Consider the following 13,850-nt stretch of genomic DNA (forward strand, 5'->3'; position numbering starts at 1 on the left):
GGGGGGCAGCAGCTGGGGATGTGAAGAGCACAGCCTAACACCAGATGGGAAAGGAAGGAGCAAAGCAGGGTGGTGGTGGTACGCAGCCCCTGGAAAGCTCCAGTAGGGGGAGGGGTGGGGACCCAGGTGGCAATAGGGGAGCGGGTAGGCCCTGTGAATGCATTCATCAGCCTTGCAAATTTTACCAAGGTTGTTGTTTGCTTATTTATTTATTTTTTACATTTCTTAAAGACGGCCCGTCTGTTTGGCAGGATTTTACCAGCTCCAGTTTGAAGGTATTTGATTGGCTGGCCGATAGCAAATCTGTCCCTCTGGGCTTTGAGAAACCGTTGAATATTCTTAGCAGTTTGCTCACACTCCACTGTAGTGAGTGTCTTCTAGCCGATTGCTTAGCTGCAATCTATTCCTCTAGGTTTATGTAGCAAGGTCTTTCCCTCCACCCTTTCATTGACTGCAATCACTCTCTGCCTTCCCTTTTAGTCTTATCTCTCCCCCCTCCCCTTTCTGTCCCCTTTCCCTCCCATCCTTCCTGCTCGATCTCTAGCAATCTCTTGACACCTGAAGGAAAGCCTGGGAGGTGTGACCCACTGCAAGGGGGGGAAAAACCAATAAAAGGAAAGTCTAGGAAGGTATGGGGGATGGGGCAACTCCTTATGTGTAGCTGCTGATTATTTTGCATGGATTGGTGAGGAGAAAAGAGAGCTGCGTTGGGGGGGAACTAAAAAAGGCTTATTGCTCCGGTAAGTGCAAGGACAATATACACTAATATCATTGTTGATCATTTATTTGATTCATCCCCATGGCATCCTATGTCCTATTTTGCTTGGTTAGGCATGGCAGCATCATTATTATTATTATTTATTTGATGTATCAGCTTTGTGCTTCAATGCTAGGGATTGAATTGTCTCAGTTGGGGAGTGGGGTGTGTGTGTCTGTCCAGATGCCCATTCTCTAAATCTGCTTTTTCAACTCTCAGCTGGATGTCTGAACTGGGAATTTGGGGTGTAGTGCTCGGACACGTTACTCACCAAAAACAATTGATGGCTGTTATTGACTTCCAAATCCTCTACCCATTAAGAGGAACACATTAATTCTCCTGGTTATTTAAAATATCTGGAACATGAAAATGGGACTCTTTAATTACCTCCCTCATTTATAGGGCAAGTTTCCTTTACCAAGACTCTGACATATTCTGTACTATGGTTTATAACAAAGCTACATTTAAAGATCAGTTCAGCAGTGGTTATAGCATCCAAATTACACAGTTGTCATGGAGATGGTACAGAGAAGCTGAAGTGATAGGACTGCATCTGGACTATGGAAGGGCTTTACTGATCAGTGGGATTTTTTCTTACCTTCTGTCTTTTTGTCTTTGCTAGGTTACAGTTCTCTTCTAATCTTGAATGAGGCAGGACAGTATTGCAGAATTTAAAGGTCTAGCATCTGGGAAGATTGTGTATTTAGCCCACTCTGCACTATATTATTATCTTAATTGTTATATTGGCATTTGTGTCTTGCTGGGGTTTTTTTTGTTTGTTTTTTGGTGGGGCTTTTTGTATTTTTTGGGGGGAGGACAGGAAGGAGAAGACAGGATAGTTTGCTGATCCTCAGCTAGGTGTGAAAGTACTTTCTAATGAGGTGCCTATAATGACTACACTGTAATGGCATATTTTACATTTTGGGGACAAAGGGGAAATACTTTTTGACTTTAGCCATATTTGATTCCCCATCTCAGTTTTGAGAATGCAGAGATATCACCACCTGCCCATTTATAAACCAGACGGTATGAAATTTTTTTGCAACCGGTAAAGGGAATGTGTTGGCAACTGAAAAAAAAATACATAATTTGTGAGGAAGAAATTCTCCTGCCTAAGACTAGCTAGAATACAAAGAGTATTTCTATGGGAAAGGCATGTTGTATGTTACAGATATGTATTTCTCTAATGGTTTGGATTAAATCATACTATTGTGCTTTTCATTATTTTGTGCGTTAGGCCAGTTTTAGTCAATATTTAATCTGATCTCATTGTGTGCTCACACAATAAATGTGTAATTTGGAGTCAGGGTGACTTACATCTACAAAATGCATTGGGAATCCATGTGGCATTGTCTCTCTAAATACAATTTCACCCCTTTTTTTGTTTGCTGTAGCCTATTGTGGTGATGTAAATAAAGTAAAATACATTGGTGGAAACAAGCCCATCAGAATGGCAATGTTTCTGTAATTATAATATCACCAAACATAGGGGAGGATTAATTGCTAGGATAAACAGAGATTTGTGCCTGTCGGATGATGGGGCATGGTGTTCCGGGCCTGCATTCCAGGAGCTGGTATTACAGCCTACATTCTCCACATCTGAGTGGATGATAGTTTTAGCAAGAAAATGTAGCATATTATCATTAGGCATTTTATAAAAAAGAAACCTGCATGTGTCTATCAATTTGTACATTACTGGGTACTTCAAAGTGTGCAGCTCAGCTAGGATTTTTGTGAACAAGATTTTTCCTATACAAGTCCAGAGCGAACAAGGGGAAAGGCTGAAAGTGGGAGCCTGGGCCCGGAGGGTATGTCTCGGGGTCAGCTGAGCCACAAACTAAATGGCTCTCTGTTCAGCTGGTTCCCCCCAAAAAGTTAAGTACAGGTATAAATGGAGATCTCTTGTATTTTCCCCCTCAAGATCATTTTGAAGTGCAAAGTCCAGGGCCATGAGGTTCCGAAATGACAAGGGAGTTCATTCTTGCTGTCTCCATTCTTTGGATACTTTCTCCCCATATTAACCCTCTGCCCCAGCGATAACACTATCATCCCATGGGGAAACTGAGGCACAGATTGGTGAAGTGACTTCCCCAAGGTCACACCACAATTAGTGATATTGCTGGGCAGAGAACCTAGGAGTCCGGTGTGCAAGTTTCCTGCTCTATCCGCGAGGCCGTAAACATTGAAGAAGGCACTTAACAAGTACTAAAGTGGCCCTACTGCAAGATGCAGCCTGTGGAACCATTACTGTGTTAAAAAAACCTATGGTATTTTTACTAAGAGTCCTAGTCACTGAGGTAAAGGTGGTGTTTCTCTATTAAGGCTAAGATTTGGGCTGCCAGTGGGAGGGATGGGGAGTAACTGACCTTACCCTATCCCCTTGGGTAGCCCAAGTAAAGATCAGCCTTTCCCCGGGGCTCTTTGGGCAGCCCAGGTATGGACCTGCCAGAACTACAGTGCACACGCGCAGGGGAGCACAGTGGCTGTTACTGAGATGCATTCCCCTGTCCAGGAGCAGCTCAGCTGGAAGTGGACGGTAAAGGGAACAACGATGACTGCCCTCCCCATGCTGGCCACTTGGGAGGTGTAGGCTGTCCCCTTTGAAGGGGTGTCGCCTCCCTCCTGCACAAGCGGGGAGCTCCCCAGGGAACAGCGTGGTTTTGCATCAGCCCTCCCTTTAGGCCCTGGCTGCATGTGACAACCTCGCCCTGAGCCATCACTGAAATCTCTTTGTACAGAGCAGGGAGCCGGCCAGAGTGAGGCATCTGGGCAGAGCCATCTTCCCCATCTCCTGTCCAGTAGGAAGCCAGATCAGAGAACTTGTCCATTGCGCTGGGGCCAGCATTGTGTCAGACTCAGAGACATTGCTGTGGGGAGCGAGGCCTGCAGAGTCCCGTCCCCCCTGAGCCCGGGGGCTTTCCTGCCTAATTATCCCTGTCTCACATGCGCACATGCTTCGGAAAGCAGCTCCTCGCTCCTCCTGAGGAGATTTCAGAAGGTCACGCCGCTAGTTCAATACAAGAGGCTGGCTGCACACACGCTGCATTCTCCAAAACAACATTATGGGCCTCATGGCATCAGGACCCGCCTGCCTGGGCAAGGGCAGACTGGGGGGAGTGGGCCCAAATCTGGCCCAAGAGCCTCTCCACTCCCCTTGTGCAGGGGCCGGGTGCAGTGTGGCCAGGGAGTACAGCCACTACTAGCTTTGCATTGGCACTAGCTTACCTTAAGAGAGCTGGGTGGTTAATTTGTGTGTCCGTCCCCCATGCACACGCTAGCCAGAAGAGCTGACTGAGTTCCTGCTGCCCCTGTTTGCAGGACGGGGACACTGACACTGCCAGACACCCATTTGTGTAGGTTGAGGAGAACCCCTCCTGGGGTTCCCACTGCCAGAGGGTCCAGATGCACCCCCACAACAAAGGTACCATCTAGCCCATTAAGCTCCATGCAAACAGTAAGGGACAAACCCTCCCGCATGTGACAGTAACATGCCTGGTGGGCTGGGGGCTGAATGTGGGCACTCGTGGGGCCAGATCCCTAGCTGGTGCAAGTGGGTGCAGCTCTGTCCAAGTCAATGAGGCTTGGCTGATTCACACCATCTGAGGATGCTGCATAGAGAAGGAAGGCTCAGTGGTTAGGGAGATCCAGGTTCAAATCCCTGCTCTGCTACAGACTTGCTGTGTGACCTTGGCTAAGTCACTTAGAACCTCAGGTCCCCACCTGTACAATGAGGATAACAGCCCAGGCCTGCTTCTCAGGGGTCTCGGGAGGAGAAATGCATTACAGATAGTGGGGTGCTTGGACTCCACAGTGATGGGGGCTAGATAAGCACAACAGATAAACAGGATCTGGTCCATGGAACCTATTCCTCATCCTTCTGTTGGGGGAGTGAACTTTGTGCACCCCTCTTCCCACGGGTAGACAGGGCCCTGGCCAAAGAAACCCTAGATCCCAAAGGATCTGCTGGAGGCTAGGGCAATCCCCATGGGATCTCTGTCTCTGTGCTGCCTTCCTTGGCCCATTGGCAATACGGGTCCTGGAGCAGCCATGCTGTGAGCGACTCAGTACCGCAACTCAGCTCCCCTGAGGGCCATATCCGACAATGGCCAGAACTTTTCCTAGTCTCCAGTGTGCATGTTCCCAGAGCAGGTGGGCCTACAGAGGGATGGCAGAAAAAGAGTTGTATAAAACATCATTGCCTCCTGAGCCAGCAGGTTGGAGCCATTCCAGGGCTCATTTGTCATGTGTGTCTCTCCCTGTTGCCAACTCCTGTGCTTTTAGCGCAAGTCTCATGATGTTTGGTGTTTTAAAGCCCCAGCTTTGGGACTCCTGTGATTGTGAGAGTCTTGTCTGCCATTTAAAAAAGTAAAGTCAGTTTCTAGCCCTCATGGTTGCAAAGAAAAGATGGAAGATATGAGACTCAACCCCAGAAGTCAAGAAAACAGACGCCCAAATTCATCATCTTTAGTATCTCCTGATTTTTAAACCAGTGTTGTGTCTCAGGAGTTTCGAATGCTTGGGGCTAACCATACAGCATGTTACAGAAGGTGAATTTTCCTTTTGACAAAGTGCAGACAAACAAAATACTATGACCCTCCATTCTCCCAGAAAGTGAAAATCGAGAGAGGAGGAGACCAGAGCCTCTGATCACACAGCAGGAGGCTCTGTGTGCTTTTCAAAGGGAACAGATGACAGCCAGGTGTCCCTGAGAATAAGACCATTGTCCATCAGAAGGAAGGATGGCTGAGTGGTTAAAGCACAGGCCTCGAAGTCAAGAGTTAAGGCTCAGTTCTTGGATCTGCCACTGACTTCCTGTGTGACCTTGGCCAACTCACTAAGGCCCACAGAGGTGTTCAGGATCCTAACTTCCATGGAAATCGCTGAGAGTTAGGACCCCAGATCCTTTTGTGGAGAATCTGGGCTTCAGTCTTCCTGTGTCTCAGTTCCCCAACTGTAAAATGGAAACAGTACTTCCTACCTACCTGTGGTGCTTCAGTTACTGCGGTTTGCAGAGCACTCTGCAGTCCTCATGGACAGGGCACTGCAGAAAAGCAAAGGACCTTCTAGTTCTGCCAACAGTTTAGCTGTGAGCCTGCACAGTGAAGCCACGGGACTCCCAAGTGCCCCACATTAACATCCTTCCCCGTTGCTGGACCACCAGCTGGTGAGGGAGCCTGTATCACAACGGGACAGGACAGGCTGCTTTTCTCCTCTTCCCCTCAATACTTCCTTGCCTGTTTACAGGACTTGGCTCCTGCCTTATGGATAGCTCATGGTTGAGGGTTTTGTAACACCAGAGGTAACCCAGCCAATCATGGTGGGGTCTGTATATGTACTGTAGCTGTATTGGTTAAAATGCCTCAAAAATCTTCAGATTTATTTATTAGCCCCCAAAGCCACTGTTCTTGTGGCCATCCGTCCCTCGTGTCTCTGTTGCATGCTCACGTGCAGCACCAGTCACTTATTTAGAAGTCTGTAAGTATTTACAGGGGGACAAATATTTAATAATGGGCTCTTTAATCTGGCAAAGAAAGGTCTAGCACAATCCAGTGGCTGGAAGATGACACTAGAGAAGTTCAGACTGGGAATAAGGTGTACGTTTTTTAACAGTGAGCGTAATTAACCATTGGAACAAATTACCGAGGGTCATGGTGGATTGTCCATCACGGACAATTTTTAAATCAAGTCTGGATGTTTGTCTCAAAGCTCTGCTCTAGGGATTATTCTGGGGCAAGTCTCTGGCCTGTGCTACACAGGTGGTCAGACTAGATGGTCACAATGGTCCCTTCTGGCCTTGGAATCTACAAATTTGGGTTTGTGGCCAAATTCCAGGCCTGGGGCAGCACTGAGGGGCACAGTAGTGGTGATCACACCTCCGGGTGCGTCATCTTCACTCCTTCTGCCTGCTCATCCTCCCCTGCCCCACACTCTCCCTACCAGGGTTTCAGGTGAGTAACGTTCGGGGAAGGGATGAAGCTTAAACAAGGGTGTCCATGCGGTTCCTCCTCTGGGGCAACTGCAGCCACTGGTGCAGGCTGGCACATTGCAAAGGCAAAGAGTTTGCTCTTCAGAAGAATCTTAATGAGTCCAGGTAGAAGCAAGTCTTGATTGGGGGGAGGGGTAGCCATATGGGGGGAGGGGGAAAACTCCAGCAGAGGCAGGGCCATCCCTTCCTTAGGGGAAGTACTGCTCCCCTCCTGCCAGACTACCCCTCAATGCGTTTGCCTCTTCCAAGCACCACCTCATCAATGGCTCTTCTCCTCCCACCCTTCTGCTCCTGGCTTGCCCTTCCCACCCACCCATTCCTTATCCGTACTGTGCACCTGAGGCTCCGTCACACTCAGGCCCCGTTTGGCTGCTTCAGCAGCATGAAAGGTCCTTAAAGTGCATTTAAAGAGCCCCTAGGAATCCCCCCTGCTGCCACGAACTGGGATGTGGGCAGCCAGGCCTAGTGGTTGGAGCAGGAGTCACAGGCCAGGAACAGCACCACAGGTCAGAGCCCGAGTCTGAGACCAGGAGTCAGAGCCCAGGGTCACAGCTGAAGCCAGGAAGCAGGAGAGGGAAGGGGTGGGAGCAGAGTGGAGCTGCACAGGAACAAGGCAGACCCAGGAGAGCTTGCAGCTGCAGTCATGTTGTGGCTCAGCTGGGCTCGTAGGCTGCCGCAGAGTGGGCAGGCGCAACTGCAAGTTCTCATTCCTGACACCTGCTGGGCCCTCCTTGGCTAATTACAGCTAGCTTAAGGCTCTCTGGTACCTCAGCTCCCAGCTAGTGGCGGACGGGGTGGATTGGGGTTGTGGCTACAGCACACCCACTATGGTAATTTTTGGCTTCTCAGAGACCGTAGGGGACCATGGGAAGCAGAACATAAGTTACAGCAGCCCCAAAGGTGCTCTAGCTTACACTGGGGGCCAGGCATTCAAATCCAGGAGCTCAAAGCCTCCCAATGGTGGGGATGGAGTAACTGAGACTCAGGCCCTTTGTCTTCTGCCCCTCATTTCTTTCTACCTCCCCTCTTCCCCAGAATGTCTGCTCTTCTCTCTCCCCACTGCTTCTCTCACCACTCTCCTCTTCCCTGTGAGTCTCTTCCTTGGAGTCTCCTCCTCTGCTCCACCAGGGCCAGGGCAGCACAGTCTTCCCCATGACGAGTCATGGTGTGGATGCCCAATGGCTTCCCCTGCAAAAAGGAGGCCACTGTCCCCCCTGCTCTGCTGGTGACATTCTCCATCTGCCACTGAAAACAATTCAGCAGAGCCTGGACAGGCTGGAGCCCTACACTAACCGTGGTTGCAGGCCACAAGTGGTGTATGGGCTGTATAATGCTCCCTGGTGTGCCCTTCGGTAAGGCTGAATGGTACTGCTATGAACTCCAAAAGGGAGCTCTGAGCACATGTGCAATGCAGAGTCATGCGCACTGCTGAGTGGCCAGAAGGTGCTTACCCCAAATTATTTCCATGGCACAACACGCACAAAGTGTGATTCGAATAGGACCCCTGCACGTGTCCGCGTGAGAGTTGACTGCACACACCTTTGCTCCTCCATCCCATAAGGCTGGCTGCTGCTGTCACGTAGCCAGGGGGAAGCTGGGACCACTGTAGGAGACTGCAACAAAGACAGGCTGCAAAGCCAAGGGATGGAGCTCAGGCTGCTGAGCAACCTTGCCAGGAGTTCCAAGGGCTGATGAAATGGGGCAGAGTAGCAAGGAAGGAGTTCTGGGAACAATACCAGCTTGTAGCAGGGCGTTAGCAGTACTGCCACCTGTAATGATTTTATTTTGGCCATCAGGTCTCATGATATTTGAATTTTTTCATCAAGCCCCAGCTCCTGGAGTCATGGGCTTATTTGAGAATCTCAATGTCCACTTAAAAGAAAAAAATGAAGTTTCTAGCCCTCATGATTGCAGACAATACCTGTGTAAATGTGGCATGAGCGTGCCTGAAAGGTTCAGAAGCCGGACAGCAAATAAAATGATCCCCAGATCTATTATTTTGCAACTCTTGTGATTTTTAAGCCATCTTGTAACGTTGGTGGCCCTGCCTCGTGATTGGTGAACGTTTGGGGCTGGCAGCACCCTGTTGGGTTGTAGCGACCTGCGCAGTGAAGCCACCAGCTCTCCTGGATCACTCTTGCCATCAGGTCAGCTGGGCCTATTCGCTCCAGCCCAGGAATACAAAAGGTCTAATGCCCCTGATTCGGCCTGGCACTGGCGCTAGGCTGTCCCTATGGTCAAGATAGAGGCGCTGTATATCTAGGTTTCTAGAATCCCCTTGGCACTCCTCCAAGCACACTATGCCCATCCCTCAAGGCTCCTTTGCCAAGGCCTCCTGCAGGAGGGCAGGGGACTAGAGCGAGAGACCCCTGCTCCACAGCTCCAGGGAAATTCCCTGCTGAGCCATGCCCTTGTTTCGTGGTGTCCCTGTGCTAGTATTGACCACACACTAGGGCACTGGGCAAGCACAAATCGGGCCCTGAGTGTGTCTGTGAAGAAGGGGGAACTAGCAGCAGGGAGGGAAGGGCCTGCAGCCAAACTTGGGAGAACTCTTGAATTGAGGTTTGTGTTTGTCAGCTCAATTAACTATAAAGCCCCCCCATCCCCTCAGCAGGGGCTTAGTTTGCACCAGCCCCGACCTGTGTGGTTGTTAGGAGCCGGGAGGGAACATGTTTCAGATGCCCTGAAGATCAGCCACTTATGCCCAAAGGGGCTCCTCTGATTATCAGCATTATGGTACTGCCGCTGAACTCAGTCAGGGTCCAGCTACTACAACCGGGGGAATGGCAGCGGGGAGGGATGGTGGTGAGATGGTGGCTAGGGTTGCTGCTTTTTATTTGCACAAAAACGAACAACCTGACCCTGCCCTGCCCTGAGGCTCCACCGCAGCTCACTCCAATCCCCACCCTTGCTCACTTGTTCATGGCTGGGGCAGGGGGGTGGGGTGCAAGAGGGGGTGAGGGCTCCAGGGTGGGGCCAGAAATGAGGGGTTCAGAGTTCAGGAGGGGGCTCCGGGCTGGGGGAGGGGGTTGTGGTGTGGGTATGGGCTCTGGGCTGGGGGTGTGGGCTCTGGGGTGGGGCTCAGGATGAGGGGTTTAGGGTGTAGGAGGGTGCTCCGAGGTGTGGCCGAAGGGTTTGGAGTGCAGGAGGGGGTGCGGGAGGAGGTTGTGGGCTCAAGTTTGTGTACAGCCCCCTGTCTTGGAGACTAGAGACTGAGTGCCAGAGATTACAAGGCCCTACTGGCTCCAGTTAGCAGAGAAAAGCCCAGCTCTCTACTCCATGAGGAAAGGGTTTGGAGGGCAGAGCCTTCAGGACAGCCTGCCCTGCTGCTCCCCGCACCTACCCCAGGTCATTATGCAGCCTGAAGCCCACTCTATAATCCACCTGAGGACAAGTTACCCTCTAGTGCCCCCTAGAGGGCATGGCAATATGGAGCGCTTTTTTGCCCACCATCCCTTGCCTATCTGTAGACAGCTCTCTGTTCCTACTGCACAGTTCTCCAGGGGATGTGGGGAGAGGGGCAGGGAGCCCCATTACTTTGTGCATGTTCTGTGAGCTGCACTAGCCAATCTGTGTCCTCCGTTCATGGACTGCTCAATGAGAGCTCAGGGAGCCTGGGGTGGCCCGGTGGAAGGGATGCTGGTGGTTGGCGGGCCAGGAGGGGATACACAATGCCAGGGATTCAGCTATTTGTATTCTTTGGGCCAGTGGAGCTGCAGGAGCAGGCACTTTAGTTAATTAGATTACGAGGTCTCACAGGCTTCTGAGTCATAAAAAAAAAATGAAATGATTTTTGTAATTGAGGATGGGGTTTCTGCCAAGAGATGCTTTAATGAGCATTTAGGTTTTGTGTCTTAGCTTAGCATGAGTAGGTATGGACCGCTATCACGGTCACTGTGTGCTGAAGGCTGGTAGGTTGCAGGAGAGGCTATGACCCTATTCTGCTGCAATCTCTATCCATTGCTTTCACAGTAATGGGAATCCTTTGCCCCTTAGACCCCCTTTCATAGAAAAGCCTCAACGTGCCTTCCAAATGTTAATGCTCCATTCCTCACCATTGCCCCAGGAGGTGCCCATCTCCAGTGTTCAGATGGGGAAATTGAGGCACAAATCAGTTAAAAGACAATCTGGCCCCTCTAAACTGTTCCTTCTCACATAGGGGCTGTTAATGCACCACAACTAGCTTGCAAGTTCCCCGAAGTGCAGCACTCTGATGCCCCCTCCTAATCCCCAGGATAGGGGATGGACTGAGGGAAGGGGGTAGATGAATAGTAATGTGTGGATTCTGGCCTGCTTCACAGCCCATAGGCTGACGTTGATGGACTATTAGAAGACATAAATTAGAAGAGTCGCCGGCTCCTCTGACTTACATCTGGGGCTATTTTGGAGCAGCCCAGATTCTGAAGGATCAAGTGGTCGTGTAAAGCCACCTTCCTCCCTCCCCAGCTTGGTCGGGCTGGAGGCGCTGCACAGAATGCCAGCCTGCCTGTCTTGGTGGAGGGCAGAGTCAGCTGTTGGCAGCGGTGGGATTAGAAGCTGGCGGTTTCCAGCTCCCAGGACAGTGCTTGGTTGCCTAGAGATGCCCTAGCAGTGGAATGACATTGCATTGGGACACTCTCCAGAACTAAAGTTTATTGCTTATAATAACATGTTTATACGGGCTCTCCAATTGGGCATCCAAAAGTCGATGATCTTAATGGTCCCTTCTGGTGTTAAAATCTAGGTTCTATGAAAATCAGAGGCCACTTTGCAAAACATTGAGAAAGGATGGAGGGACTTACCCTCTTCCTCCTAGAGAGTCTCCCATGGCCACATCCCCAGCTGAAGCCTCCCAAACCCTTTCTCCCCTTTACTTCTCCTGCTCGTGCTCCCCTGACCCTGCCATCAGCAATCACCCCCCCCCCCCATTAACTTTGAAAGATTCTTCAGAATCTCCTTGACAGTGCCGGACTTTGGCATGATTTCTGCTAATGTCAGGAACAAAGTTGGGTTTGAGCCTGGTTAAGGAACATTTAATATGGTGCATTTGTCACTGGGGTCTGGGCAACTTTCAGAATAGCAGCATGTGACTGGGTCAGATTGGCCTGGAGCTTGATTTCAATGCCATGTGCTCATGATCATGCTATTTCAGTTCCTGTCGGCTCCAGCTTTAATGTTAGTTAGAGCTGTCAGCTTTCACTGGGAGTCAGAGAATGACCTCATCTCTTCTAGCTCCTGCAGGGAGCTCCATTAAATAAACATGTTTTGATCTTTTTTCAGTTTTTTAAAAAAAGTTAATTTAGCACTGGTGAAAGATACCAGGCTGAGAATGCTGAAGGACAAGGCCTCTCATTCATCCACAGAACACGTCTAGCACAGGAGCACCAGAGGGACCCAGTCTTGGTGCAGAACAGACCACCCTGGTGGTGCAAGATGGGCGTTTACTCTCCATGTCCATTCAGTCCTTGGTCAGTCTCTGACGTATCTGCCAATAAGGAGGCTGATTAGAGCCCTCTAGAAAGCTCTCTGAGACCATTGTCTTATTTCATGCTGGCTCTCCAACAGCTCTCAGATAGTGGTGCCCATCCTGTACTGGATTCAAACCAGCCTTAGAGGTGATAGGCTAATGAGTCTATCAGAAATCCCCTAAATAACCCAGCCATAAGTTTAAAGGTGGTCACAGGTTCATTGAGGGTATATTTATAACTAGGTTAGGAAGGGTTAATAAATGATTAATAGATGTTTTAATCAAGAGTTAATCAATTATCACACAGTCCAGTAGGTCAGATTGTTGATAACCATGGCTTATAACCGTCTATCGTGCTTTCTGCTGATGTGCTTATAACCACCTGTCTGTGACATGCTGATAGCATCTATGCTTTAGTAAACCTTTATAAATTGGTTATAAATGTGCCTTTAATATAAAGGGTGACCTTTAAGATTATACTTTTTTTTTTTTTTTGGCTCCAATCTTGTGGTCTCAAGGGATTTAACTCTTTGTCTTCATCTTGATGGCTGCACTGCCTCTTAGCTTGTCCAGTGCTGAGTACTCGTCCAGCAGGGAGTGTGGTTTTTCTAGAAGCCTCGGGGAATGTTCTTCTTTCCTGCTAATTTCCAGAGCCCTGTGAACCATTGATAGCATTCCAGTCTTGCTGGAATCCCCTAAGATTCAAGCCCCTAGGAAACAGCCAGTCAGGGGGAAGATGCTGCACATCCAAGCTGGTTCAGAGTAAAGTGGATGAGGTCTGCCACCATATCTACATGGGGAGCCACCTATTGCCTTGCAGTCCAGTAAGGGGAATGGCCAGAACCATCTTTTCAGCGAAGTGGGGGAATGCAGGATCCTCCATCAGAGAGGGGCTGCCTTTAGTATCTGGTCCAGCAGAGATACCTGGCCTCAGAACTCCTGTCTCTGCTAGGCCCAGATAGCACCTGGAGCATCCTTATCTAGATGAAGCAATATCCTAATTTCAAGGCTATTCAGAGCTCTCAGTGCCGTGGAAGCCTGAGGCCTCAACTCCAATGGGCCTGACACTGCAAGGTACCCACCGGTATTAGGACATTGGTGGAACAAAAATCTTTAGTCCCACCATGCTGATCTGAACGAAGACATGAACTGACTGACATCTCCAGCTAACTTCAGATCAAAGAGCATCAGTACCAATTCACTATGGGCTAGGCTAGCTGGACTTTTTCACCCCTTGCCACTAGGGGAGAGCTGCCTGAATGTTGGGGATCGAGTGGGCTCTTGAGGAGGACAGAGCACCTGGTGCATCAAGCAGCAGCACAGCAGTGTGTGAAGGCCCTGTGGGCTCTGAAGGGTTAGTCCTTCCCAATGATCCTGAGCACTGATTCTCACTCACCCCCTCAAAGATGTGGGGCAGGGGCAAAGCCTGTCATGCCAGACAGATGCTGATATAGGCAGCACTAGTACAGGCTCCATGCCCAGCTAAGGCCCTCAGCTCTGGATTGCTCAGGGTTGAAGGAGGACTTTAGACCTTGGAGGCCGACTTTGTGCCAGGTTCATAGGGAGCTCCAGAGGAGACTGTGAGCGTGTGCAAAAACTCTGTCTGGGGCACTGCTCCCAGGGACAGCTGTGAGCACCGTCCACAGCGAAGTCAGTCACAC

The 13,850-nt window shown here is 50.0% G+C and overlaps 1 protein-coding gene across 2 annotated transcripts in view; it reads left to right on the forward strand.

The window, feature by feature from the left end:
- The first annotated feature begins 633 nt into the window (after positions 1-633).
- The window catches only part of PSD2 (pleckstrin and Sec7 domain containing 2), a 145,689-nt gene continuing 132,472 nt past the window's right edge, over positions 634-13,850 (forward strand). For both annotated transcript variants that reach the window (XM_074960736.1, XM_074960737.1), the window contains exon 1: positions 634-740. The gene's annotated coding sequence lies outside the window, so the exon portion shown is untranslated. The remainder of the gene's footprint in view (positions 741-13,850) is intronic.

Source organism: Natator depressus, chromosome 8 (genome assembly GCF_965152275.1).
Source record: "Natator depressus isolate rNatDep1 chromosome 8, rNatDep2.hap1, whole genome shotgun sequence".
NCBI lineage: Eukaryota > Metazoa > Chordata > Testudines > Cheloniidae > Natator > Natator depressus.